Source organism: Lissotriton helveticus, chromosome 9 (genome assembly GCF_964261635.1).
Source record: "Lissotriton helveticus chromosome 9, aLisHel1.1, whole genome shotgun sequence".
NCBI classification, from domain to species: Eukaryota; Metazoa; Chordata; class Amphibia; order Caudata; family Salamandridae; genus Lissotriton; species Lissotriton helveticus.
Genome location: NC_136070.1, coordinates 611,557,675 through 611,580,553, shown reverse-complemented (window position 1 = coordinate 611,580,553; position 22,879 = coordinate 611,557,675). Strand labels below are relative to the sequence as shown.

Genomic DNA, 22,879 nt, shown 5'->3' with positions numbered 1-22,879 from the left:
ACAGAAAGGTATAGAATTCTTTTTTGGTGTGCACCTTGGGGATGCTTCTCTCACGAGAGACAGCGTTTGTTCGCTTGATCTATCCACCCTCATACTCAGGAGGGTTTACCAATTAGCACCCACAAACTTTTTGGACTGCAGATTAACAAGTATAAACAGAAGTGCGTGTGTCCGTCTTCCAATTGGATTTCACATTTTAAGGCAGACTAATATATTTTTCATGTCGTAGATAATCAAGTCACTTGTTTTCCTTGTGAAGAAGACACACTACAGAACAACGAATACAATGGGCGGTTCGTCACAGAATGTCTCGATTTTATCTAAAAATAAAGATCTCAACATCCTGTGCATGCTACGTATGATCTTCCGGTGGATCCCCACCGAGACCAGGAAGACGGTCACCCAGGCCCTCGTCACCAGCCGCCTGGACTACGGCAACTCCCTCTACGCCGGAACCACCGCCAAACTCCAGAAGAGACTCCAGCGGATCCAGAACGCCTCAGCACGACTCATCCTGGACATCCCCCGCCGCAGCCACATCTCCGGACACCTGAGAGATCTGCACTGGCTACCGGTCAACAAGAGAATCACCTTCCGTCTCCTCACCCACGCACACAAGGCCCTACACAACCAAGGCCCAGGATACCTCAACAGCCGCCTCAACTTCTACGCTCCCACACCCCAACTTCGATCGACCGGCCACGCCCTCGCCGCCGTCCCCCGCATCCGAAGAGCCACCACAGGAGGAAGGTTCTTCTCCTACCTGGCCTCCAAGACTTGGAACTCCCTCCCGAACCGCCTCCGCCTGACCCAGGACCACCTCCCCTTCAGGAAACAGCTCAAGACCTGGCTGTTCGAACAGTAGCGGACCCCCCCTCCCCTAGCGCCTTGAGACCCTCCGGGTGAGTAGTGCGCTATATAAATGCTGTGATTGATTGATTGATTGAACGGTACATTTTAAGCACCTTACCACCTAAACAAACTTTCCTGTGACCAGTCCTCAGACTGGTCTAGACCCCTTCGAACCCAGCTCCCGCCTTGCGCCCTCTTGCTATTTCTTCCTCCTTTCACACTGCTCTCACTCACTATTTTGAGCCACTGTCCTTTTGACTCTGTTTGCTACTGTTTCTCTTTTGCACCAGTTTCACCAATTTTCTCTTTTTTCCTTCCCTATGTCTTGCCACTGTATTGCACCTGTTTTGTTTTACCACTGCTGTGTGCCTTTTGTCTTGCCAGTCTCTTTTGTGCCCAGTTTGTCACTGTATTCTGCTCTTTGTTTGCTAATCTTTCTCTTGTATGCCCTTTTGTTTGCCACTGCTTTGTGCCTTTTGTCTTGCCAGTATTACCTGTCCATCAGTTTGGCCACAGTTTCCGCCTTGTGCGAGTTGCCACTGTTGTGTTTTTCTGTGCCTGCTTCCTCTGTCCACTTGCCCGCCTGTTTTCTGCTCCATCTCCCTCCACCCCAACGCTCTTTACCTGCTCCTCGCAGCTCCTGCTCTTTCCTGCTCTGCCGCCTCCCACTACCCTCCCAATCTAACCCCTTCTCCGGCCCATGCACTCCTCCCCTTCCCTACACCTACTTAATGTAAGCTGAACCATGGACACACAGCAGGCGTGTCACTGGAAAGCCAAAGGAAATCCTGTCTGTGCCAGTCTGCACCTGGACCGCTCCCAGTGTCTGAAACCCTGGTCCTTCCCCGACCTACCATTACCCTGCTGTGTTCCTCCAAGACCCCAATCCCAGCTGGCGTGCGCCGCACTGCATCACACAACACAGAAGTTGCTTGCACCTCCTGCCGATTCAACTGCACCACCACACCCACTGCTCAAACATCCATCATGACCACATCAACAGCACCCATCACCCCACACACTCAAGCACCATCACACCAACACCCACTCACACCCCACTCCTTGACATCATACATGCTCCCCAACACCTGCTCACTCAACACACATGCTATGGAGATCTCAGATCCACTGGACGAGGCCTCCCTGGGCCTCCTGTCCATCAGCATCAACACCAGACATCACCACACCCATCCCTGCCGGACCCAAGAGGGACACACCAATGGTAAATACCGGTATCTACTATGCATACTGCCCAGTAACCACCTGCTGCCACAGGACCTGGTCCATTGGGTACGTTTCAGCCATGGAACTAAGATACTTGACTTCTACTATAAGCTTTGTGACTTCACCTAATTATGCTGGAAATACACAGTGCATTTTAAAGCTGGACGGTGCTCACGATACAGTGACATTTCCCTGGGAAGGAGTGCCCGTTGGCCTTGCTATTGGAATCACTGCCACCTACCCCAGTAGTGGCCGACAAGATGGAAATGTGGAACTGGAATACACTGTTTTTAGTCCTAGCGTCCCATTTGGACAAAGTGGGTGCTCTTGGGCAGTCACCTTTTGTTTGAATTTATTCCTCTAATCCATTTTTTTCTGGCGAGACTAGGAATATTGAATATCAGAGTAAAAGCTGCTAGCAAGTCTGTGGTTAAAACATTGTACTGGATATTGCTTGTAAGAATGGTGAAGTGCCCAGTCTCATGGTATATCTACCAAAAACCAATTTCATACATGAGAACAGACCTGATTCACGCGGGAGTCTCAGGATTCTAAAGCCAAAAATGTTTTTTATATAGATTTCTCCCACCTGAAATCGTCCCAACTTCAATAAATAAACTTCATTATTTTTTTTAAGTCTCCCTCTTTTTTCACAATGAAAAGATACACAGCCTCTATCCCTAGTTAATACCTTACCATGTTACAACCTGACAATAAAATCACAAATCCTGAGGTCTGGAGGACAACCACAAGCACCTAAGCCCACTGCAATCAAACCATACCATCATGGCCGCACTCAGTATACACAAATAAATTACGGAAATGATCAGCGTGAATATGCAGACAGGAACAATCAACTGTTGCCTACCTAACTGTAGATCTTGTCTTTCAAATGTTACTGCTATCTGAGATTTACTTGAACTTAATACCATCTTAACGGAAACAAGGCTCTCCTCCTCAGCTCACCATATGTTGCTAAAAAATATTAAATACAATGCAAAGAAGCGAAGAGAAGTGCAAAGAGCAGGTGGCGTAGTCCTCTATCCATAAAGACCATATTAAATGGCATCCACCACTACCTTGCAACACAAACATTCAAATGCTTGCCTTTAAACATTCAAATATCGGTTGGAGGATAGGCTCCTAACAGAATATATGGACAAGAAGGCTATTTCCCTCACTTATCGAAAAATTATCAATAATCAACCAGATCCCACAAAATCTCTACGTGAAAAATGGCAGACTGAAGTGGCGACCTAGAAGAAACAGATTCGCAAGAGGCCCTTACCTTCCCATGCAAAGTGGTGATGTACTCCAAATTGAGACTAGTGCAACTAAAGATACTGTATCGCATTTATTATACAAGGGTAACCCTACATAAGATAGGAAGGACTGATAGTACACTCAGCTTGAGACAATGCGGGGCAATCAGTGCCTTCTACCATATAATATGGGAGTGCCCAGAAATAGCGACCTACTGTGAAACAATTATGCGAGTCCTTAAGCAAGTTAGTGGGAGGACTGTCGAGCCGGAGCCTAGAAGATGTCTCTTAAATATATGGGAGCCAACTGACCTCCATCACGCGGCACAGGACTGGGTCACGCTGGGTATGATGTACGCAAAACGAAACCTAGCCAAACACTGGGGATCACAAACTTCTCCGACATATCGAGAGTGGAGCGGAGATATGGATGGTGCTATGGTGGCAGAAAGGGCGGAAAACATACATCGAGGATGCCCCAAAAAGTGGGAAAGAGTGTGGGGAAAGTGGATCGCATACAGAGGGAATATTTGTGCTCCACCTCCGATTGAATCAGACACAGACTCAAGCTAATATAAGTGGGTGTAGAAACACGTTGGATACTGTCTAAAATGTCAAATGTAATAACTGTATAATTTTAAGAGAAGAACCACTGTAGGATGAAGCGTGCTTTGTATATCGAGACTTTCATTTGTAACCGTACTCTCGCAAGTTGACCTGCAAATTAATAAACAGAATAAAAAAAAAAAAACATTAAAATCTCCAAAACTAGCCAAATCAATATCTTAATAATGTACCATCCTCCAGGTGGCAACTCAATCATTCAGAAACTAGTAGGCAAATATGCAGCTCTCTTCTACAGATATCCTGCTGCTATGTGATTCCAACCTGCACTTGGATTATAATAAAGATGATGTGGTAAATTCTCTAACCTATATCACCCATCACTACAGCCTGCTCATCACAAGGTTGCCAAACCGGATGTGATCCTCACTGACCCTAAAATGATAGCAATGGAATACCACATACAAAATAACAGGTCAGCTCGCACTTTCATCTCCTCTCTATCAACAACCCTTGCCCAACAACAACTTAATCTGAGTCTCTCTAAAGAAAGAGAAAACATATGCGGACTTAACCAAACACTCTAAAGCGTAAATACTTAAAAAGATGAAGACATTAACCACCCTCTTAAAAATAAGAATCAAGAATAAAGTTACAAAGGCATGGTACACCCCTTTATCTAGAAAGACAACAATAGCACAAAAAAGAACACAAGTGGAGGAAATAAAGCTCTTGCCCTTCCTTACTAAAACAATCCAGAAGCAAATACAAATCTAACATACTAGGCATCAAAAACAAATTTCTATAAGACCAAGAAAAAGCACACTATAGAAAAACCTGAAACTCTCTGCACTTGTTAAAGCCCAAACAGCTGTTATGTCCAACCACAGCCACGACTCGAATGATCACTGCTTTAAACTTGCTGACTTTTTTGACAATGAATTCAAGGCTGACTGAAATATTTTTATCTACCTCTAACCCTACTCTGTCTATTCCAGAATCTCAAACAGACTCGGATAACTGGACCTCTTGTAACCCAATCACATCAGGTTGTCTACTACATCATCTCCTCTACTAAACCCTCCAACTACTCCTTTTACACCTACATTCTAACCCAGCAAAAGTCGGTCAACTCATCTCTCCTGCCACTCTGGAAAGACATAACTAACACCACCATTGGTCAAGGATCTGTCCATTCCTCCCTGAAGAAAGGTGACATTAGGCCCATCCTCAAAAACCCTAAAGTTGAATCAGATAACAGTGAAAGGTAGTGTCATCACTGGCCTCCCGATCTTGTGAAGATTATAGTACTTTGTGTAACAAAATAGATAAACTAACCTAACCAATTGATAACAAAGGAATTCTGAACGACTGTATCAGTCTGCAGCAAATGAGATTCTTGACCATGACTTAGGTCCTTATTTACATAAGGTAAGTTGGCCCATTTCTCCATCAGGGAGACTGAGTAAATTACTTCATCACCTGATAAGAGGTTTCCCCAGCCAAATTTAGAAACGACCGCTGGAGGTAATTTCTGAAGCATTGGCAGGAACCACTGTCATGTGTCAATGCTATTTACAGTTTGCCGCACGGCTCCGACAGTATGACAGACCTGTGCACCAAACTGTTATTTTTAATTTCAAAAAGAAAATCCTGAAGTGGGATTTTCTTCTTGAAAATAAAAAAATAAAATTCTCCTGTCACCATGGGATTTCTCTCCCATGGACAGGGGAGCATTTAGCAGTTTTTACTGCCCCTTATTGCCACGGATTTCCTGGCGGTGATGGGCAGTAAAAACTGACCTCTAATTCCACCCATCCTATTTAGGTGGATGGAATTAGAGTTCTGCCTCTGATGGTCCTTACTCCGCCGGACAGTCGGTGCGGTCTAATCACGGCAGAGAAAGAGCAGTCTCCGCTACGATTAAACCTAAGGTCCTCATAATTTTAAATTTGGAAGATGGTCAATTATCTTGGAGGCATGTATACTTTTCCCTGTTGCAAGATATAAATCAGGCACGTAATTACTAATCAAGATTATGTCCATCTTGCTCAATATCGAAGTAGCAGTAGTGAAATGTTGCAAACCATATTTTGATTAATATTGCTGACTTGGGGTAGTGTGACCAAGTGTCCCAGATTTTCAGGGACAGCACATTTAGCACATATTCCAGTTTCCAGAAAGGGTCAACTGAATACAGAGGGAAGAATGTTTTGATACGTTGCAGAATTAGTTAGCAGACCTTATCAAAAAGCAATTTAGTTAACCTAAATGATACTGTGTATAACAATGGCATTACATTTCTCTCAATGCATAATTTTTGGCATTTTCTATGTTAGTGATCGCTGCCAAATAACTCATTATGAGCCCATCGGTAGAATGAAAATTAGAGTCCTATTTCTTTTTTTGGCCATTATTCCAATGGCCAACACGCGCTACTTCCCTGGTGCATAGAACTGCCATTGGCAACAACAAGGAGGGCTGTCCAAAATAAAAATCTCTGGGAAATGCTATCGCGGCTTTTCGACCCCCTAGGCCTCTTTTGGAGGGGGGAGGGGTTGGAGGGGGGAGGGGGAATTGTCCAAGAGGGCAAACAAGCCAGGGGAGAAAGAAAAGTTTAAAAAAACAAACACTGGCAGAAGCCACGCTGAAGCTGCTGCTCCCACTGGAAAAAAAAAAAGAAAAGCGATTTGCTATTGTTTAGCTCCTGGGTAGGCCAGGTACCAGGGACATGCGGCCGTAAAAGTTATAAACATATGGGGTGGTTTTGCAGGGACGCCACCTCCCCGGGGCTGTTGTTCAAATTAATGCAGGGCGCGTACAGCCTCCTTCGCAGCCTCTTAGACCGCCACCTCCGCTGAGCTAATACAAAACAAATCAGGGCCTCAAAGACCCCCTGTGTCCCGGGGACCACCACCTCCCGGGGATTATTGATAAGCAATGGGGGAGGGGGGTCTTGAGGACGTGGTGAGAGCAACACAAGTCAGCCCACCCTGGATACCCCTTGGTGTCTAGTTTTAAAAAATGTACAGGTTGGCTACGTTTCTCAAGGTGCCGGCTGGGCTAGGGTCCACAATCTAGAGCTACTCACATTGGAAAAAAGGCTCAGTTTTCGGTGGCAAAATGTGATGTGTCCATTTGGCGTTTTGAGACGTTTCCTGTGGGGGGCAGTAGGCTTACCCACACACGTGAGGTATGATTTGTATCGTAAGACTTGTGGGAGCATAGAATAGTAGAACATTTGTTATTATCAATTCGATTTAGCTGCATTTCTGCCTTTCAAATGTATAAAAAACATGACATTTAGAAAAATACCCTCTAAATCCTAGGCTAGTATGGATACCCACAAGGTCAGGGATGTACAAATAATCACTGCTCCCAAACTGCATATCTTGTGCATATTTCAGAAAAACATAGGTTTCCTACATACCCATTTTCACTCTGCTTATTTCACTATATGAAATGGTCTATACTTGGTACTCAATGCAAAACCATTGCATAATGCAGCTCAGTTGTTGGCTCTGGGTACCTTGGGTTCTTAGACAGCCTACAAACCCTATAAATTCCCACAACCAGAAGGGTCTTGCGTACGTCATGGTATGTTGCTTTTGTAAATCGGCCATTGTGACAAAAAGTTACAGATGAAAATAATGTCACAAATGTTTTTCCTACTCATTTTCAATATTTCTTTATTTCAACAGTAATTTTCCTTGGGAAAGCTTTGAGGGTTCTACACATATGACCCCTTGCTGAATTCAGAATGTTGTCTAAGTTTCAAGAATGGATAGTTCTTCTGGCTCACCCATGGGTTTCTCACTGGTTCCCACCACAAACTGGAAGTAGTTTGAGAGCATAAAAAAATAGGGAAAATAGGCTACCTCTTAGAAAAATGCCAACACTGTGGTACAAAATTAAGTTTGCTGATTCAGCTCAGCATGTTCCTGAAAGCTGTGAAGAAAGTGACTTTAGTATAGTAAGCCATTTGTGGATGTCATCTTTAGGAGAAAAAAAAAGTTACTTATCTGAAGCACTTGTTAACTATGTTTTTCAAAAAACTCAAACGTTTGCTATATTTTGCCCATTTTCTCGGCCCCCTCCAAGGGAATCCACAAACCCTGGGTACCTTTATAATCCCCAAGATCTTGGAAAAAAGGGACGTACCTTTGGCGTGGATATCTTATGTGGAAGAAAAGTTATGGAGCCCTAAGCACGGATCGCTGAACTAACTGTGAGAAAGTCTGTACATTCATGTCTTGTTACCATGAGAGAATCCTCAAATGTATTCTGTAGAAAAAGGTTTCTTATTGCTTGTTCCCTATTTGTGCATGTCCTGAGAAACGTACACTCATGCAGAATTTATGACTGTCTTGGTCTAAAGCCCTATACATGGATTTGTAGATTTCTATGGGGAAGAGATCCCTTTCCACACTTTTAGAAGGCACATCTATGCCGGATTTTACAAGAAGTGTACAGAGTTCCTTGTACTTATGATTTAAACGCTTTGTAGCTAAATTCCCTAATGGCTTATTTCTGTAATCTTATAAAATTCTTTATATAAAGCTTTGAAACTACAATCCTTGTCTGACATTCTTACAAAGAATGCTTATCACCTGCTACTAAACTAAACTGAATTAACTTCAGCAATGACTCCAGTTGCGGAGCACCAAAGTCTGTTTCGGCACTACACTGCTCCCGATCCTAGCTATTGGCACGCCACGTGAGTGGAATTTAAGGTGTAGTGTTTTGAACTGACAGTCTATTGACTCCATAATGACTGTCCACTCAAACTGAACCAAAACAAAGCTCAGGGCTTTATTATCAGCTCCAATACTAACAGTCCAATTGCAGTAACAGAAACTAAAGCACACTTAAGCTTTTCAATAACTCGCAATGCTAAACCCATCAGTATCACCCTGGACAGTAAAGTCAAACAAGATATGCACATAAGAACATGGCAAAAGTAGTTTATCCATCAACTAAAACTTACAAAATTAACCAAGTACTATATAACTATGATGAGCTCCAACAAGTGGTTCAACCATTAGATATTATTTAAATAACATACTGTGAGACCTTCATCCCTGTGAGACCTTCATCCCTGTTGACTAGGTTTGGGTCTTATCAAACACAACAAAAAAGTGTAATATAACAGTTGGTATAAAATTATTTTATTCTGTACTTGAAAGCTGAAAAACACATGCTGAAATACACCCCCGTAGTCAGACTTTCACAACAATGATCAATTTACAACTTGAATGAATCCCCCAGATTCACAAAGCCCATGAACAGACATCAGGGTACCGGAACAGTCTTTGGGTTCTCAAAATGTACCTCAGTTTGGACTTGTATCAAGCGCTGCTGCCCCGTGTTAGGACAACAACTATACTCCCAAAGCATTGCATTGCTCCTCTGCATCGATACCCCAGAAGTGAGACATCCACAGAATCATTTACATCAAGCAGTGGCACCCTGTACTAAAACACTGGCTGAGCTTTCATAATGCGGATTTTCCCTGATTTGCAGCAGGGCCTGCTACTAACTACACAGCTCCTCTCTCGTTCAATCGTTGACAAGTCCACAGTCTACTCCATGTCTATATTTGTTTTGTCGATTGTCTTTACTAACCGCATAATCATGTCTGAGTAAATTAATTCCAATTTAATATAGACTACACTTTCACTATGTGGGAGTTTCAGCGGAGGTTAAGCATTTACTTGTATCTGTGAGGTGCTGGTAAAGTCTATCTACATTATATTTTTTCATTGGCAATACATTTTAATTTACCAGCAAGTTTTCAAAGTTGACTGCTACAGATTATTGATATAGATAAGGTTACTCTCTCAGCCTCACCCTGTTCAACACTTACATGATGCCCCGAGCTGACAACGTCAGAATCCACGGCCTCAACCTCCTATCCTACGCGGACAACACCCAGCTCATCCTCTCGCTGGCCAAAAAACAAGTGTCGCCAACTGGATGAAAACAAATTGCCTTAAGCTCAACACTGACAAGATGGAAGTGCTGACTTTTGGGAACGAAACTTGGTGGCTCACCAAACTTGGACCCACGTCGACCGAGCCCAGCGTTGAGAACTGCGCCTGGATACCCTTGCGGGTTTTAGATGCACTGTATAAATCCGACAAATCAGACAAACTGCAGAAGGACGTTGCTATATTGAAACACATACTTCTACCTTTTCTGAAGATTTATTGCCATCTAGTGGTGAATTAAAATATTGACCATCTGAAAGGCAATTTATGCACGGAACACATCCATCACAAAAATACGACTGAATTTCAGACGAGCATGTGATTCGACAGTGGTTCAGAGAAAACAAAATGGTTTATTTTCTTTAATTCGTTTGGTGGAAAACGGTCCCTGGTCAGGTTACTAGGGTACACAAGAAGGGGGAGATAGAGGGTACAAGACTGGGTTGCCCTCCTAAAGTATACAATCAAAGAAAACCCGAGGTCACGGGTTTAAAGACCTAGTCAAAAGGAAATGGCTCCTAATCAATGCGGTCAGGATAACCTTGAAAGAAAGAAAAATGTCTTTCTTGAGTCCCCTCACTCACCAGGGTTTCCCCATGATGACATGTTTAATCATTGGGGCCATCCCAGTTCTCTACAAACTGGGGCGTGCTGCGACTTGCGAATTACGTAGGAGCACTATTAGTGGAAGACTATGTGTGGTGCGGTGTGTGTTTGGAGTGGATAGTGATTTTAAAAATACCTTACTAGTGGGCTTAAATATTTTATTCTTGCTCCTAGTTCGGCATATATAAAAGGGGGTGAAACACTGCAAACTATAATGCATAGGAGTTCAGTGTATGATCAACATGTTTCGAGCCTACCCCTAGCTCTTCATCAGGACCACACAGGGACCAGCCCTGTGTTTCCCACTCCTAATAAACTACAATGAGGAAATAAGGATGGTGAAAAAACAATGTTAAAGAAAGAAAACGCTGCTACTAATAAAGCATAAAGTATGTAAAAAATCTCACTAGCGCCTAATTTTTGATACTGTCCCTTGCAATTTTCAGACTAAAATGATGTCAATAGTGAATGGTATCAACTACTCCATACAAAAACCTGGAAACAAAACACTGAGAGACTTAATACCACCGGTATCTGGCCATTACCTCTGTGAAAACTGCTGTGTGTGCTCCCTAACCAAACACTCAAAACCCCTAGCCCTTGGATTATTTACTCCATGGGAGCAACGAACACACACCAATTGCAAAAGTGACAGTGTGGTATATATGATAGAATGCCCGTGCGGACTGCGCTACATAGGGATGACCTCAAGAAAAATTAAGGTCAGGATAGGTAAACATAGAAGCACCATTTGGTGTAAGAGAGGTTCTCCTAAACTCACCACTCATTGCCTTGAAAAAATCATAGTGATATTGAAATGTACTGGACAGTGTTTGAGAAAATATCCAAACAGACGGAGGTCACTTCAAGAATCCTCGAGAGGGAGACAGAGCAAAGGTGGGTGTATACACTTCACACTAACAAGACTGGGCTTAATGATGACATCCCATGGTACCAACTTAATTCCAGATGAGGGAAACACGTATGGTATACCTTCCGGAAGCCCTCATAGCAGTGTACCTCTGTGCCGAGTTCCTTCAGTGCCACTTAGGCCCCTGAATGAGTAACCAAGCAACTATAACGCCAGACACAGAGCTTCTACCTAAAAGTTACAGTTTTAGGCGTTTTCATATTAATATAAACAATTCCCTGGTATTAACATGGCTTTGACACTACTCTTAATTTAATGCGATTCTAAGCTATTTTCTCTCGTTTAACTATGCTTATCATTCCCTTTTTGCCTCAAATTTCCGCACAGGAGGGAATATGGGTGAAAGCACATACTACTGCACTTTAAACAGGCTTTTTTTATCATGGGACATTCACTTTATTTTTAGCGAACTCCCCATAAGAGCCTAATCTATTTTCACAAGGATTGATGCCCAGTAATGATTATTTGCGGGACGGAATATGTGTGTAAGCGCCTACCACTGTGCTTTAAGCTGGCTTTTTTATCATATGGGCATTCACTTTATTTTTAGCAAAATCCCCATAAGAGCATGGCGGGTACCTTTGTCTATTTTCATAAGGATCAATGCCCAGTAAATATCATTTGCACACGGCAATGTTATTAGTCGCATCTATCCCCCGGATTCCAAACATGTTTCTACACAAAGGGGAATTAACTCCATCCCCCCATCAGCCTTGCGCCACATCGGACACATAACGCCTTAAACGTCACACCATGTGACAATAACCCGTTCCAGATGGGATCAGCCTGGGGAGTTAAATACTCGTCCCGGAGTCTCTTTCTTTGTACAGAAAGCCAGGCAAGTGTAGAACCAAGCAGGTAGACAGGCGGTTTTGGGACCCTTGAAGACTGGTATAGGGACAGCAGTTCCAGGCAGCGAATGCCGTGTTGTGGATTTAGCGTCCAAGAGACCGTGTTTCTGAGCAGTGGCCTCATGGTTACTAATGAATCTGTTTGTTTGTTGCAATATCCTCAGTTTACCAATATCGTATGGGCAACCGTGTCTGGACTACAGGGCCAAACCTACCTCAGCCCCCACGGGTTCAAACAATACACCTGTACAGGTAAGTTACAATGACTACCATAAGTAGTGCATGCCTAACGTGTCAAATATGCCAGCCGTGCTACAACACGCATTGGTGTTTTTTCGCATGTGCACCATGGGATCTCCACGTATGCACCATATGTATCTATGTGTCTCCATTTACAGTACCACTTATCAGTCGATCAGGTGCCATACATTTATCAGGCGAGTACAATACTCCCCTTGCACGCTATTTAGAATCGCTTGCTGCAGTGCAAAGAGATTCCCAGGTCGTCACCAGGGTAGTGAAAGCATATGGAACCCACCCTGATGAATGCCCTGGACCAGTTTTGCCACAGAATAGGACAGAAACATGTTGATGCAACGAGGGTCATAGAAACATTATATCCTCCATTGTGACCAATACTGTTTTTATATTGTGCCCATCCACCCTACTAATAAAGGGATACCTGAGTGTGGATGACATCTTTTTATTATACTTCGATTCCCCCAGTCACCATAGTATCCAAAAAGCACCCTGGAATACGGTAGTGCCCATTCTTGCTCTTAGGGGCCAGGATGAACCCAATGATGAAGCATGCCACTACTTGAGTGGATGAGGGTTATGCATTATTCGTAAAAGTGGTGTATATCCATGATGTGCACTCTAGTTTTGTTTAGGCAGAGGTATACCCTTATTTGCTTTGTAGTCACGTTTCAGGAGCACGTATCCTTGTATTCCTTCTTCTACAAAAGGTCTCCACTCCCTCCTGGTAGGCAGGTCCCCATCACAGGCGCTCCCATATCGCTGTTTGAAAATAAGTCTTATTTCGCTCCCCAACAACAAGCTCTATCATGAGTCTCATATTCGCTCCCCAACAAGGTCCATCGATGCACATTTCTGGGTGACTTTTATCTTCATTGGAAAGACTAAAGTAGCAAGTCTGGCAAAACCTCATCATCATTCTTTAACAATAACTTAAACCAAATCTTCTAAAATGTGAAGCACATTAAATTGGCTACTCTACAGGTACAGCTCATTTTATCAAACTGGTTAGGGCACTTTCTGAACCTGTTGTTCACTAAAACATCTAACGTATTGCACAAACCTCAGGCAAAATCCATATATCCACGCATCAGAACACAACAAACACAGGGCCGGACTGGGAACCAAAACCGGCCCCGGCAAAGTGATTGGCCGCCCCCCCGGGGGAGGTCTGAGCTCTCTGCCGGGGCCGGTTTTCGCCGATTTTGTTACAGGGCCGATTTTGCAGCTATGCTGCATCAACGGCCCTGTAACAAAACCGGCCCCCAGGGGCCCAAAACCAGCCCCCACCCTTGCGGCGTACAGGGGGATTGCCTGGTGCCCGCAACGGCCAGTCCGGGCCTGAACAAACTTCTCCTCTGTAATGACGGAGGAGAGTCGCCCCACTGGCTCAGAGCCAGCACCTGAAAAATAAAACGATATACTATAATCGTTTTACTTTTCATTTGTTGGCTCTGAGCCAGCGTATGCACGGAGGGGCAGGGCCGGGGCCATCGGAGGGTGGGGGGGTCGGGGGACTGGTTTGTGCACTTATAAGTGTGCATGTTTTAAGTGTGCATGTTTGCTTGGCCTTCTCAGGCTAGCCAAACACACATGCACACTTAGGTTTCTCCAACCTGGCTGTATTGAACAGCCGGGCTCGAGAAACAGCACAGACTCCCTGTCCTGATAGGAGTGTCAGAGCAGCCAGCTCAGACCAATGCCCGCAATGCTCTCATAGCATGAGAGCAGCGCGGGGATTTCACAGGGAGTCTGTGACGCGACCAGGAAGAACACCAAGATGCTGGATGCGGCCGGCAGCTTCAGGTAAGTGTTACTTTTTTCCCCCTTATTAAACTCCCTGTGCTCCCCCTCCCTCGCCCCCTCACCCGCCCTACTACCTTTTGTTTGTTGCGGCCGCCACTGCAACAAACATTACTGCTGCATTCGTAAACAGGGAGATCAAAGATTTCCCGATCACAAACACTGAGCACATCCAACCACACTGACCAATACAACTAACTCCCTTTGATAAGCAAAGTGACCATACCAGGCATCAGCCGTTTGCCAGGGAGGATGTCCGGTTTTGTTACTGGAGTTCGATTTTGTAGCAGTGCTGCAGTTTTAAAAGCACCTGCTGCAGACTTCCTTGAATACCTAGTAGTTTTCAGGCAACAATAAAAGTGTCAAGCTAACTGTTGATTAATGTACCTCTGGAGAGAGATGGGAGCTTTATCTAGTGGCAGTTTTGACTAATCTAAAGTAGCGCAGAGGGTTAATATGCCTGCATGCATATCACAGACCATTATTTTATTTGTATTGCTCAGTGGGTTATGGATTTTGTCACAGAGATCCCTTTGTTACTGTGCAATTCATAACTTCCAAACATAATCTAGCACAGTGCGCTATGAACTGCCAAAGAGCCGCACGCAAACTGCATGGTGCAGTTTAGAAAGTTATGTTTATTCCTATTCTTTCATTATCCTAATGTTGCTAAAAAGGGTGTGTTTTGGTAATAAATTCTTAATAGCCAAGCCAATCCTAACCACTGTGTTACATTCTGAATCCTGGGTTAGTGCTTCTGGTCGACCAAGGACTCTTAAAAAATGCGTACCAGTGTGGATGACATGTGAATCCTACCACATGTAGTCCCCTTTGTGTTATCTAACATTTTCTATACACGGATTTACACTTGAATCATTCATTGTGTCTGTATGTGTGCGTGTGATGTAAAGTGCTCCAACACACTACACTGGTATGAGATGCACTATAACACAAATGAAATACATGTGAGAGAGGGGCTATGGAGAGATGAGGCCCCTTTTGAAGGGTGATAACGAGGTAATCATTGAAGAGTCCCAAAAGATTGTTGAATCCAGGTGCACTGTAAGGTCATCTTTTACTATGCTTTACCAGTTAATACGGTTGAATATATACTGGAAAATGTGTTGCAGAATGCAACATATTTGCCATTTGTTCAAAATGATTCGGGTGGGGGGATAACATCTCAAAACTCCCTTTTAGTGGGCAGGATCGCTTGCTGCGATCGCTATGCACCTTAAGGCAGCTGGTCTAAAAAAATATGCTAGGGCAGATTAGGGTTTACAGTCCTGCTGGGTGGGATAACTAGGCTGGCAGGTGACCCCATAATCATGTCAAACTGTTGTTTGTAGCCAAAAGTGCCTTTTATTCTGGAATTTGTAGTTTTGCTTTTTGTAAGAGCTGTTGGCTTCAAAGTCATAACTCGTATCACTTCAGGAAGAATCGGCTTGTGTCAATTGTTCCTTCTCGTGCAGATTGCCTGCTATAAGGCCCTTGCTCACAATTATGTGGTCCGTTTCATCGTCTGGCTACCACACCTAGGACCCCATGAGAGTCCAAGGTGGGTCCTATCCCTGTAGCTGGAAGCAAACTTCTTTTTTGCAGCCAGAGTACAACAATTTCAGGAAAAGAAGGAACTGTTAAGACAACCACGAACACTTCACAAAAGTGATATATTCTTGGATGTGCTGGGTGTAATTCAATCAGTCAATCAATCAATCAATCAATCAGAGGTTGGTAAAGCGCACTACTCACCCATGAGAGTCCCAAGGCGCTGGGGGGGGGGTGTGGGGAGGAGGGCAGAGCAGATCCGGATCAGTCAAAGAGCCAGGTCTTGAGGTCCTTCCTGAACATGTGCAAGGTTGGGGAGCGTCTGATGTTGACAGGGAGCTCGTTCCAGGGCTTGGCCGCAATGTATGAGAAAGCTCTCTCGCCGGTTCTGTTTCTGTGTATGCGGGGGACCTTAGCCAGTGCGAGGTCGGCGGAGCGGAGGTTCCTCTTGGGTGCGTGGAAACAGATTTTGTTGCTGAGGTATTTGGGTCCGATGTTGTGGAGGGATTTGTAGGCGTGGCTGAGGAGTCTGAAAGTGACCCTCTTCTCAACGGGGAGCCAGTGAAGGCCTTGTAGGTGTTGGGTCATGTGTTTGTGGCGCGGTGTGTCCCTAGGACGAGTCTGGCTGCGGCGTTCTGGATTGTCTGGAGTTTGTGTAGCAGGGGTTTGTTGATTCCAGAGTAGAGGGCGTTGCCGTAGTCCAGTCTGCTGGTTATGAGTTTGTGGGTGACAGTCTGCCTGCAGTAGGGGGGGGATCCATTTGAAAGTCTTCCGGCGGGTGCGGAGGCAGTTGAAACTGGTGGATGTGACGGCATTGATCTGGCGGGTCATGGGGAGGGAGGAGTCCAAGATGATGCAGAGGTTACGGGCATGGTCTGTAGGGGCCGGTGGGCTCCCGAGCGCGGAGGGCCACCAGGTGCTGTCCTAGGCGTAGGGGCAGAAATTAATTGAATAGGATGAACAAGGGTTTTCAATACCCGGTCGTCCATTTGTTTTGCACCAACGTTTTGGCTGTACCAATTTATTGCCCTATCGGCCAACAGCCTTCTTCAGGACGAAAAGGTCTTTGGCAAATGTATGTATTGTTGTATTACCCTTTGTATCCCATCACTGTGTCTTGTATTTATGTATGTGGGGTTCACAGTGCATAACACTTCACAATACCTGCATGATGACTTAGTCCAATCGTAATGTAATGATTAGGAGAGTTATACTTCTAGTGTTAAGCTAGTTGTTCTCAACATTGGGAACATGAGGGGGTATCTCCTTATAGTCAAACTTACATCAAAGGATGGTTGCTGTCATCTCCTGCCTCATCATTCCCTAGGCCGATTCTCAGCCTTGATTCACTAGATGCAATAGTTACAAACACTAAACCTTCCCTCCATCTTCTGGAACCTCAAATCTACAGTAGTCTGGTTTTATCCCTCCTTCCTCATTTGCAGGATACTATAAACTCGCCATATTCCCATCGAGATGTACTCGCGTCTCTAAAACAAGCATTTACAAAAGCAAAACGTTTGATGTTGCTCTCCCCTCTATGGAAAAAACCCAGTCATTGACAAAGACAAAGGGAGAGTTAACTAGGCAGCCAGGTGAACCACATCATCATGCCAAACTTTGGATTGTAACCAACAGCAACTTTTATTCTTGAGTTTTTAGTTTCGCCTTTGGTTAAGGCTGTTGGCTACAAAGCCATTACTCTCAGAAGGTGGCCAAGCAAGTGCTATTGTGCTGTACATCAGTGACACACAATGGACACTCTACCTGGAAAGTGGTGTCAACCCGCAAGAACAAATAAGGACTCAACTGTCCTGACACCATAGCTCTGTCTCTTACCAAAGCCATACTGTCAGTTGCATGTGGCTGTGCAGTGACAGGCTGGGTATCATGTCATAGGTGCAGGTGATATGTTGTTGTGAACCACCACTCTTATGGATAAGAGAGGCCATTTGTTGGAGTTTCAGCTTTAAAAATATATGGTCTGTCGAACACATTGTGGTCGGTCCTCACGTCACAGTTTACTCGATGCACTGTCCCAATACTTTGGTCAGGATTACACCACATCTTTGCTGCTACTGGAGTGCCATTTCAAGGCAGTGAGCCATGCATGAGGCCAGGGAGTTGGCAGCAGATTTTCCTCATATGGCCATTTCATTAAACATCTACTCTATTGACTGCAAATTCAGAAATCAAGGAGCACTTGACACTATGTTGTTGTCAAACGACGTGTCTTGTTGCAAGGAACGCCTAAATATATGTTCCTCTAATAGGAGCTTGATGACCAATGAACAAGTCACCACTGTGCAATACCTACGATTTTAATAACAAAACAATTGCTGTCACATGTCTAATGCTGATGAAAGGACTTTTTTTGGTTCATGGCTAACAACCTGGATGAGCATTTCATTGCCAGAAGTGGTTTTAGGGTAAGCACCAGCTCTCTGCAGCTGATGCTTTAATCCACTGATATATATCATACTCAGAACTTGTGACCCATGCATTACAAAGAGATGTCTACAGTGGATGCATTAATTTCCAATACATTGTACAAGCCAGTATTAAACATGAATCGATTCTTGAGTCACATTAAAAAACTGAGCTTTTTACCTGGATTTGAATCTACAACATCCAACTCACACACAGATCTTTCAAATAAGCACATAAACCCACATACTTAGGGTATTATTATGGGTTGACTGCCAGACTTGCGGGTCTGCAGTGGTGGCAGTCTTCCGACTGCCCCAGTACCGGTACGGGCGGTTGGGCCACCCTGGGACCAATGCAACCAACAGAGATCCCTGGTGGTGTTGCAGCAGTTTTGAGGACGCATTATGCTTGGCGGGGTTACTACAGCCCCTCAAAGCATATTACGAGTTTCCTCACCGCCACACTTTTCATGGTGGTGCGACCTCCATGTGAAAATTATACTTTCCAAAATCATAGTCGCTGTCCTGTGGTACGGACGTCTAGTTGGGTCCACAGGGTGCATAAGTACAATAACATCTATCCTACCTTAAATAGTCCCTTCAAGGCTGGTCTGGGCTGGTTCCTCTCGACCGCCAGGTTTGCGAAGGGCTGGTACCTTGTGGATACAACTAGACGTCACTACCACAGGGTAGCGACTATAATTTTGGAAAGTATAATTATCACTATATATTTTTAGTCCTGACGAATGCCATGCACCAGCAGATTAAGGCAGAAACATTAGCACAAAAGGAACAAACGACAGACCAAGGTCCAGCTCAAACAATCCACATGTACAATCAATTTTGGGGTGGTGCAACACACTTCCTGCACCCGTCGTCCAAAGGTGCAAGTCAAAGTCAAAATTTTTCAAGAGAAGGCGGAAGGTGCACTCGTAGTAAAGTAAGACACGTGAGTAGTAATTCCAAAAAGTACTTCTTTTATTCAATCAGTCTTTAAAACCGGCACACAGACGGTTTTAAAGACTGATTGAATAAAAGAAGTACTTTTTGGAATTACTACTTACGTGTATGACTTTACTACGAGTGCACCTTCAGCCTTCTCTTGAAAAAAACAAGGCAGAAAGATGTTGACCACAATATGAAATAGGAGAAAATCTATGTCCCTGTTTCACTTCGCTTGTTTTTAATTTGATCCATTGGGGGTGCCAGAATAAAGTTTATTATACACACCAAGAGGTAGTTTTAACTCCCATTCACTACATAATTTTTGTGTGCACTCTGCCCCTCCCTCCCCTACAGACTAAGGGCTGATCAAAAAACAAACCCTCCTGCTCCTCGCCTTAGGGTGAGTTGTAGCCCACACTGGGTACCTTGCAGTCCCAGAGTGAAGAGGTGACCCAATGATGTAGCATGTTGCCCTAGGTTGAGTGAGGGTTCTTGTCTTTAAAATGTAATGCTTCTGCACCCAGTTTATGATCTCAGTTTGTGACATATATCACCTGCCTTATACTTTATGTCAGACAGTTAGTTAGGAGTAGTATGGTGGGTGGTGTTAAATACTCCAATAGAGCCTATTTTGTGAGATACTATAACACTACAACTAGCACTGGAGATGGGGACTCTGAAGTGAAGTGTACGAAGCACTGAAAGTAAAAACAATGGGACAGAGCTGAACACCGAAGAAGATTCAAGAAGGAGGGGAAGCTACTGCAAGTGAGGGAAAAGATGAGCACGGGCACTGTCCCAGCTATAGACAGCTTTTCATCTTGACAGAAGTCGCTTCAGGGAAAACCACCTACATATTCAGCAATTCAATATCTAGCTATGAGTCTCCCTCTATCTTATCATGCCTGGTGGTGTACCACAATAGTCAATCCTAGTTCCCACAGTATTAACCTAAACCTGGAGCTTCTGGGAGACCTACATTTGCTTGGATTTCGCAAACACAAATATAACGACGACACTCAAGTATATCTATGCTTAAATCAGAACACATCAACTGAGCACATCAACATATGTCTGCATTAATAAGTGACTGGATGACCCAGGGTACAGCGATACTGAACCCCACTAAAAATATACGATTCCGCATCAGCAGGTGAGACCCCAAAAGCAACACAGCTACCTCATGTCAGGAAAACCTTCAAACGTCAAATCTAAACCTACATTTTAAATCTATGGCAAAATGGGTCTATTCCAAATTGAGAATGCCGAAATTCACCAAAGCCTTTAGTCTCTAAATATGATTTTAGGCAACTGCCCAGGAGGCGATTAAATCACGACTTCATTCTGCGATTTGCCTTCTCATAGGTATCCTTGCACCCGTCAACCAAGCAGCAGCCCTGTAGGATATCTGAGACCAAAAAAGCACGATTAAATTACTCCTACGCTAAAACAATTCAAATAGTTCCCCTAGAAACTTGCTGCATGTTTTCATCAGCAAGCATTATCTTCAAAGGCATGAAACTGAACACGCCCACTTCTTTAGGAAAATGAAAGTTACGCAGGGCAAAGATTCTGCTTGGAAAACCACACCCACCCTAGGATTTGTAACAATACACCTAGAGAGATTGGCAGCTCATCAATTACTATAAATTTCAAGATTTCTGCTCCTTCTGATTTCAAGGGTTTGTGAAATACACGCAATGTCCTTTTGTGCATCTATGCGAAATCTTTGAAAAGTTACACAAATTTATGCAAATCTGGCATTAAGTGCTAAGTATGTCCTCCCGTCCATTTTGTATATGAGAATGCATTCTGCACTAAAAGAAAAGTGGGGAAAAAAAGCGCCACAAACAACAGCCGCTTGTGTTCTTTTTGTTAGCGCGGTTACCATGCTCCCGCGATTGAATTTTTACCAGAACGGACTAGAAATTATATGACGTGGTTTAATGGTGTACTTTAGGGAATTTTGGATTACAAAGGTGACATGAAATTCCCGAAGTTATGCAACATTACAATATTGCCGGGATAATGAAATATGCATATTTTCAATGCCTTTCTAAGTAAAATGCCTCTCTACATGTAATACCATTTTGTGCGAACCTCTCGGACTTCAAAAAAGTGCAATTACATCATTCTTTATTCTGCTTCAGGAAAACTCAAATATAAATAAATCAACAGATAACTTAATTGTGAATTTGTATTATTCTATTGCTATACCTCAAAGTGATGCTCATAAGGAAGGATGTTGCCCAAAATATTAATGGCAAGAAGCATTCTGATCAATCACACAAAGCTGAGAAGTTTCACTACCCAGGAATGAAACCCTTTGCAATCAGACCACCCCGGATATTAGGGCATGGATTAGTAAATTTTGTGGCACAAAAATGGACATTTTGCAGCTCACCATTGCGTTTTTTGCTGCACCTTATTTTAGTGAAAGTTATTAGTTATGTCCTAATAACAAGGGAGTCTGGAGAAAACTCCATGGTCTATCTCTCTTAATCACAACAGCATAGGGCCTATTCTCACACTGACACTATGGGGCTGATTACGATGTCGGGGGAAGTTTCCTCTGACCAACATCGTCTCGGTCATGGGACTGACTGACACCCAGTCAGCGGTCCCGGCCGACTATTTAGGATGCGATGAACACTGTTAGGTCGCGTTCCTACACTTTATAATGGGAGCATGTATTCCGGCCATAAACTGCCCAAAATGCATGCTCCCATTGTAAAATAGGAGGTGCAGTTCATCCCTGCGCCATGTGGCAGGCATGAGGTGCAGGGACAACAGGGTGGCCTCCAACCGGAGGCCATGCACTCACGTGGGCCCTTCTGGGAGCCCCCAAAGTCGAGTTCCGTCAGCCTTTCTGTGTCGGAAAGGCCAGCATGGAAAGGCTGCCGAAACCAGATATCGTAATCCCAAGGGCGGACACAGCGGCCCTTGGGATTACTGACCGCATTCAGACTGGCGGACGGGCTCTCTGAGCCCATCAGAAGCCGGTCGAAATAACCGCTCGGATTCCTTTCTGACCACCTTCATCGTAATGAGGCGTTGGAAAGGAATCTGACCGGCATATTACGATGTGCTCGGAATCAGCCCCTTTGTTTGGGTACGAGTTTGGGCTACGCCCTTGGTGGAGGAGAACTTTTGAGGTGTAAAATGTTTGGAAGAGGATCCTTTATGAGAAGTGGTGTGGACGTCAAAGTCTATTTAAGTGGAATTGGCAGGAGGGAAAATGAGTAGTGTAAAACTGCTAGCACTACCATCTGGTAGATCTCAAATGTTATTCTTGTCCACAGTGGGTGTTGGCGTGAGGATGAGCCCTGCCTGGGGTATTCTTAGTAGTGCTGTTCAATAGTTATGTAAACTTTTAGCTTGTGGTTGATGGTGGACTGTGGAAATAAACTGTTGTTTACATTTTATTTAAAAATAAAAGGACAGTGAACTGACAATATGTGACAGCGGGGGGTTACATTTTAAAATTATGGTTGGCTGGTGAGGTGCTAGTGCTACAATTGTCCCTCACCAACACACACTTCTAATTATCAGCTTTTTTACATAATAAAAACCTATAAGCAGAATGCTGATAAATAACCAGCCCACGCATCATGGA

At 44.1% G+C, this 22,879-nt stretch overlaps 1 protein-coding gene across 1 annotated transcript in view; it reads right to left on the bottom strand.

The window, feature by feature from the left end:
* LOC144781674 (flavin reductase (NADPH)-like) overlaps window positions 1-22,879 on the bottom strand; it is a 115,418-nt gene that overhangs the window by 69,648 nt on the left and 22,891 nt on the right. The gene's annotated exons all lie outside the window — the stretch shown is intronic.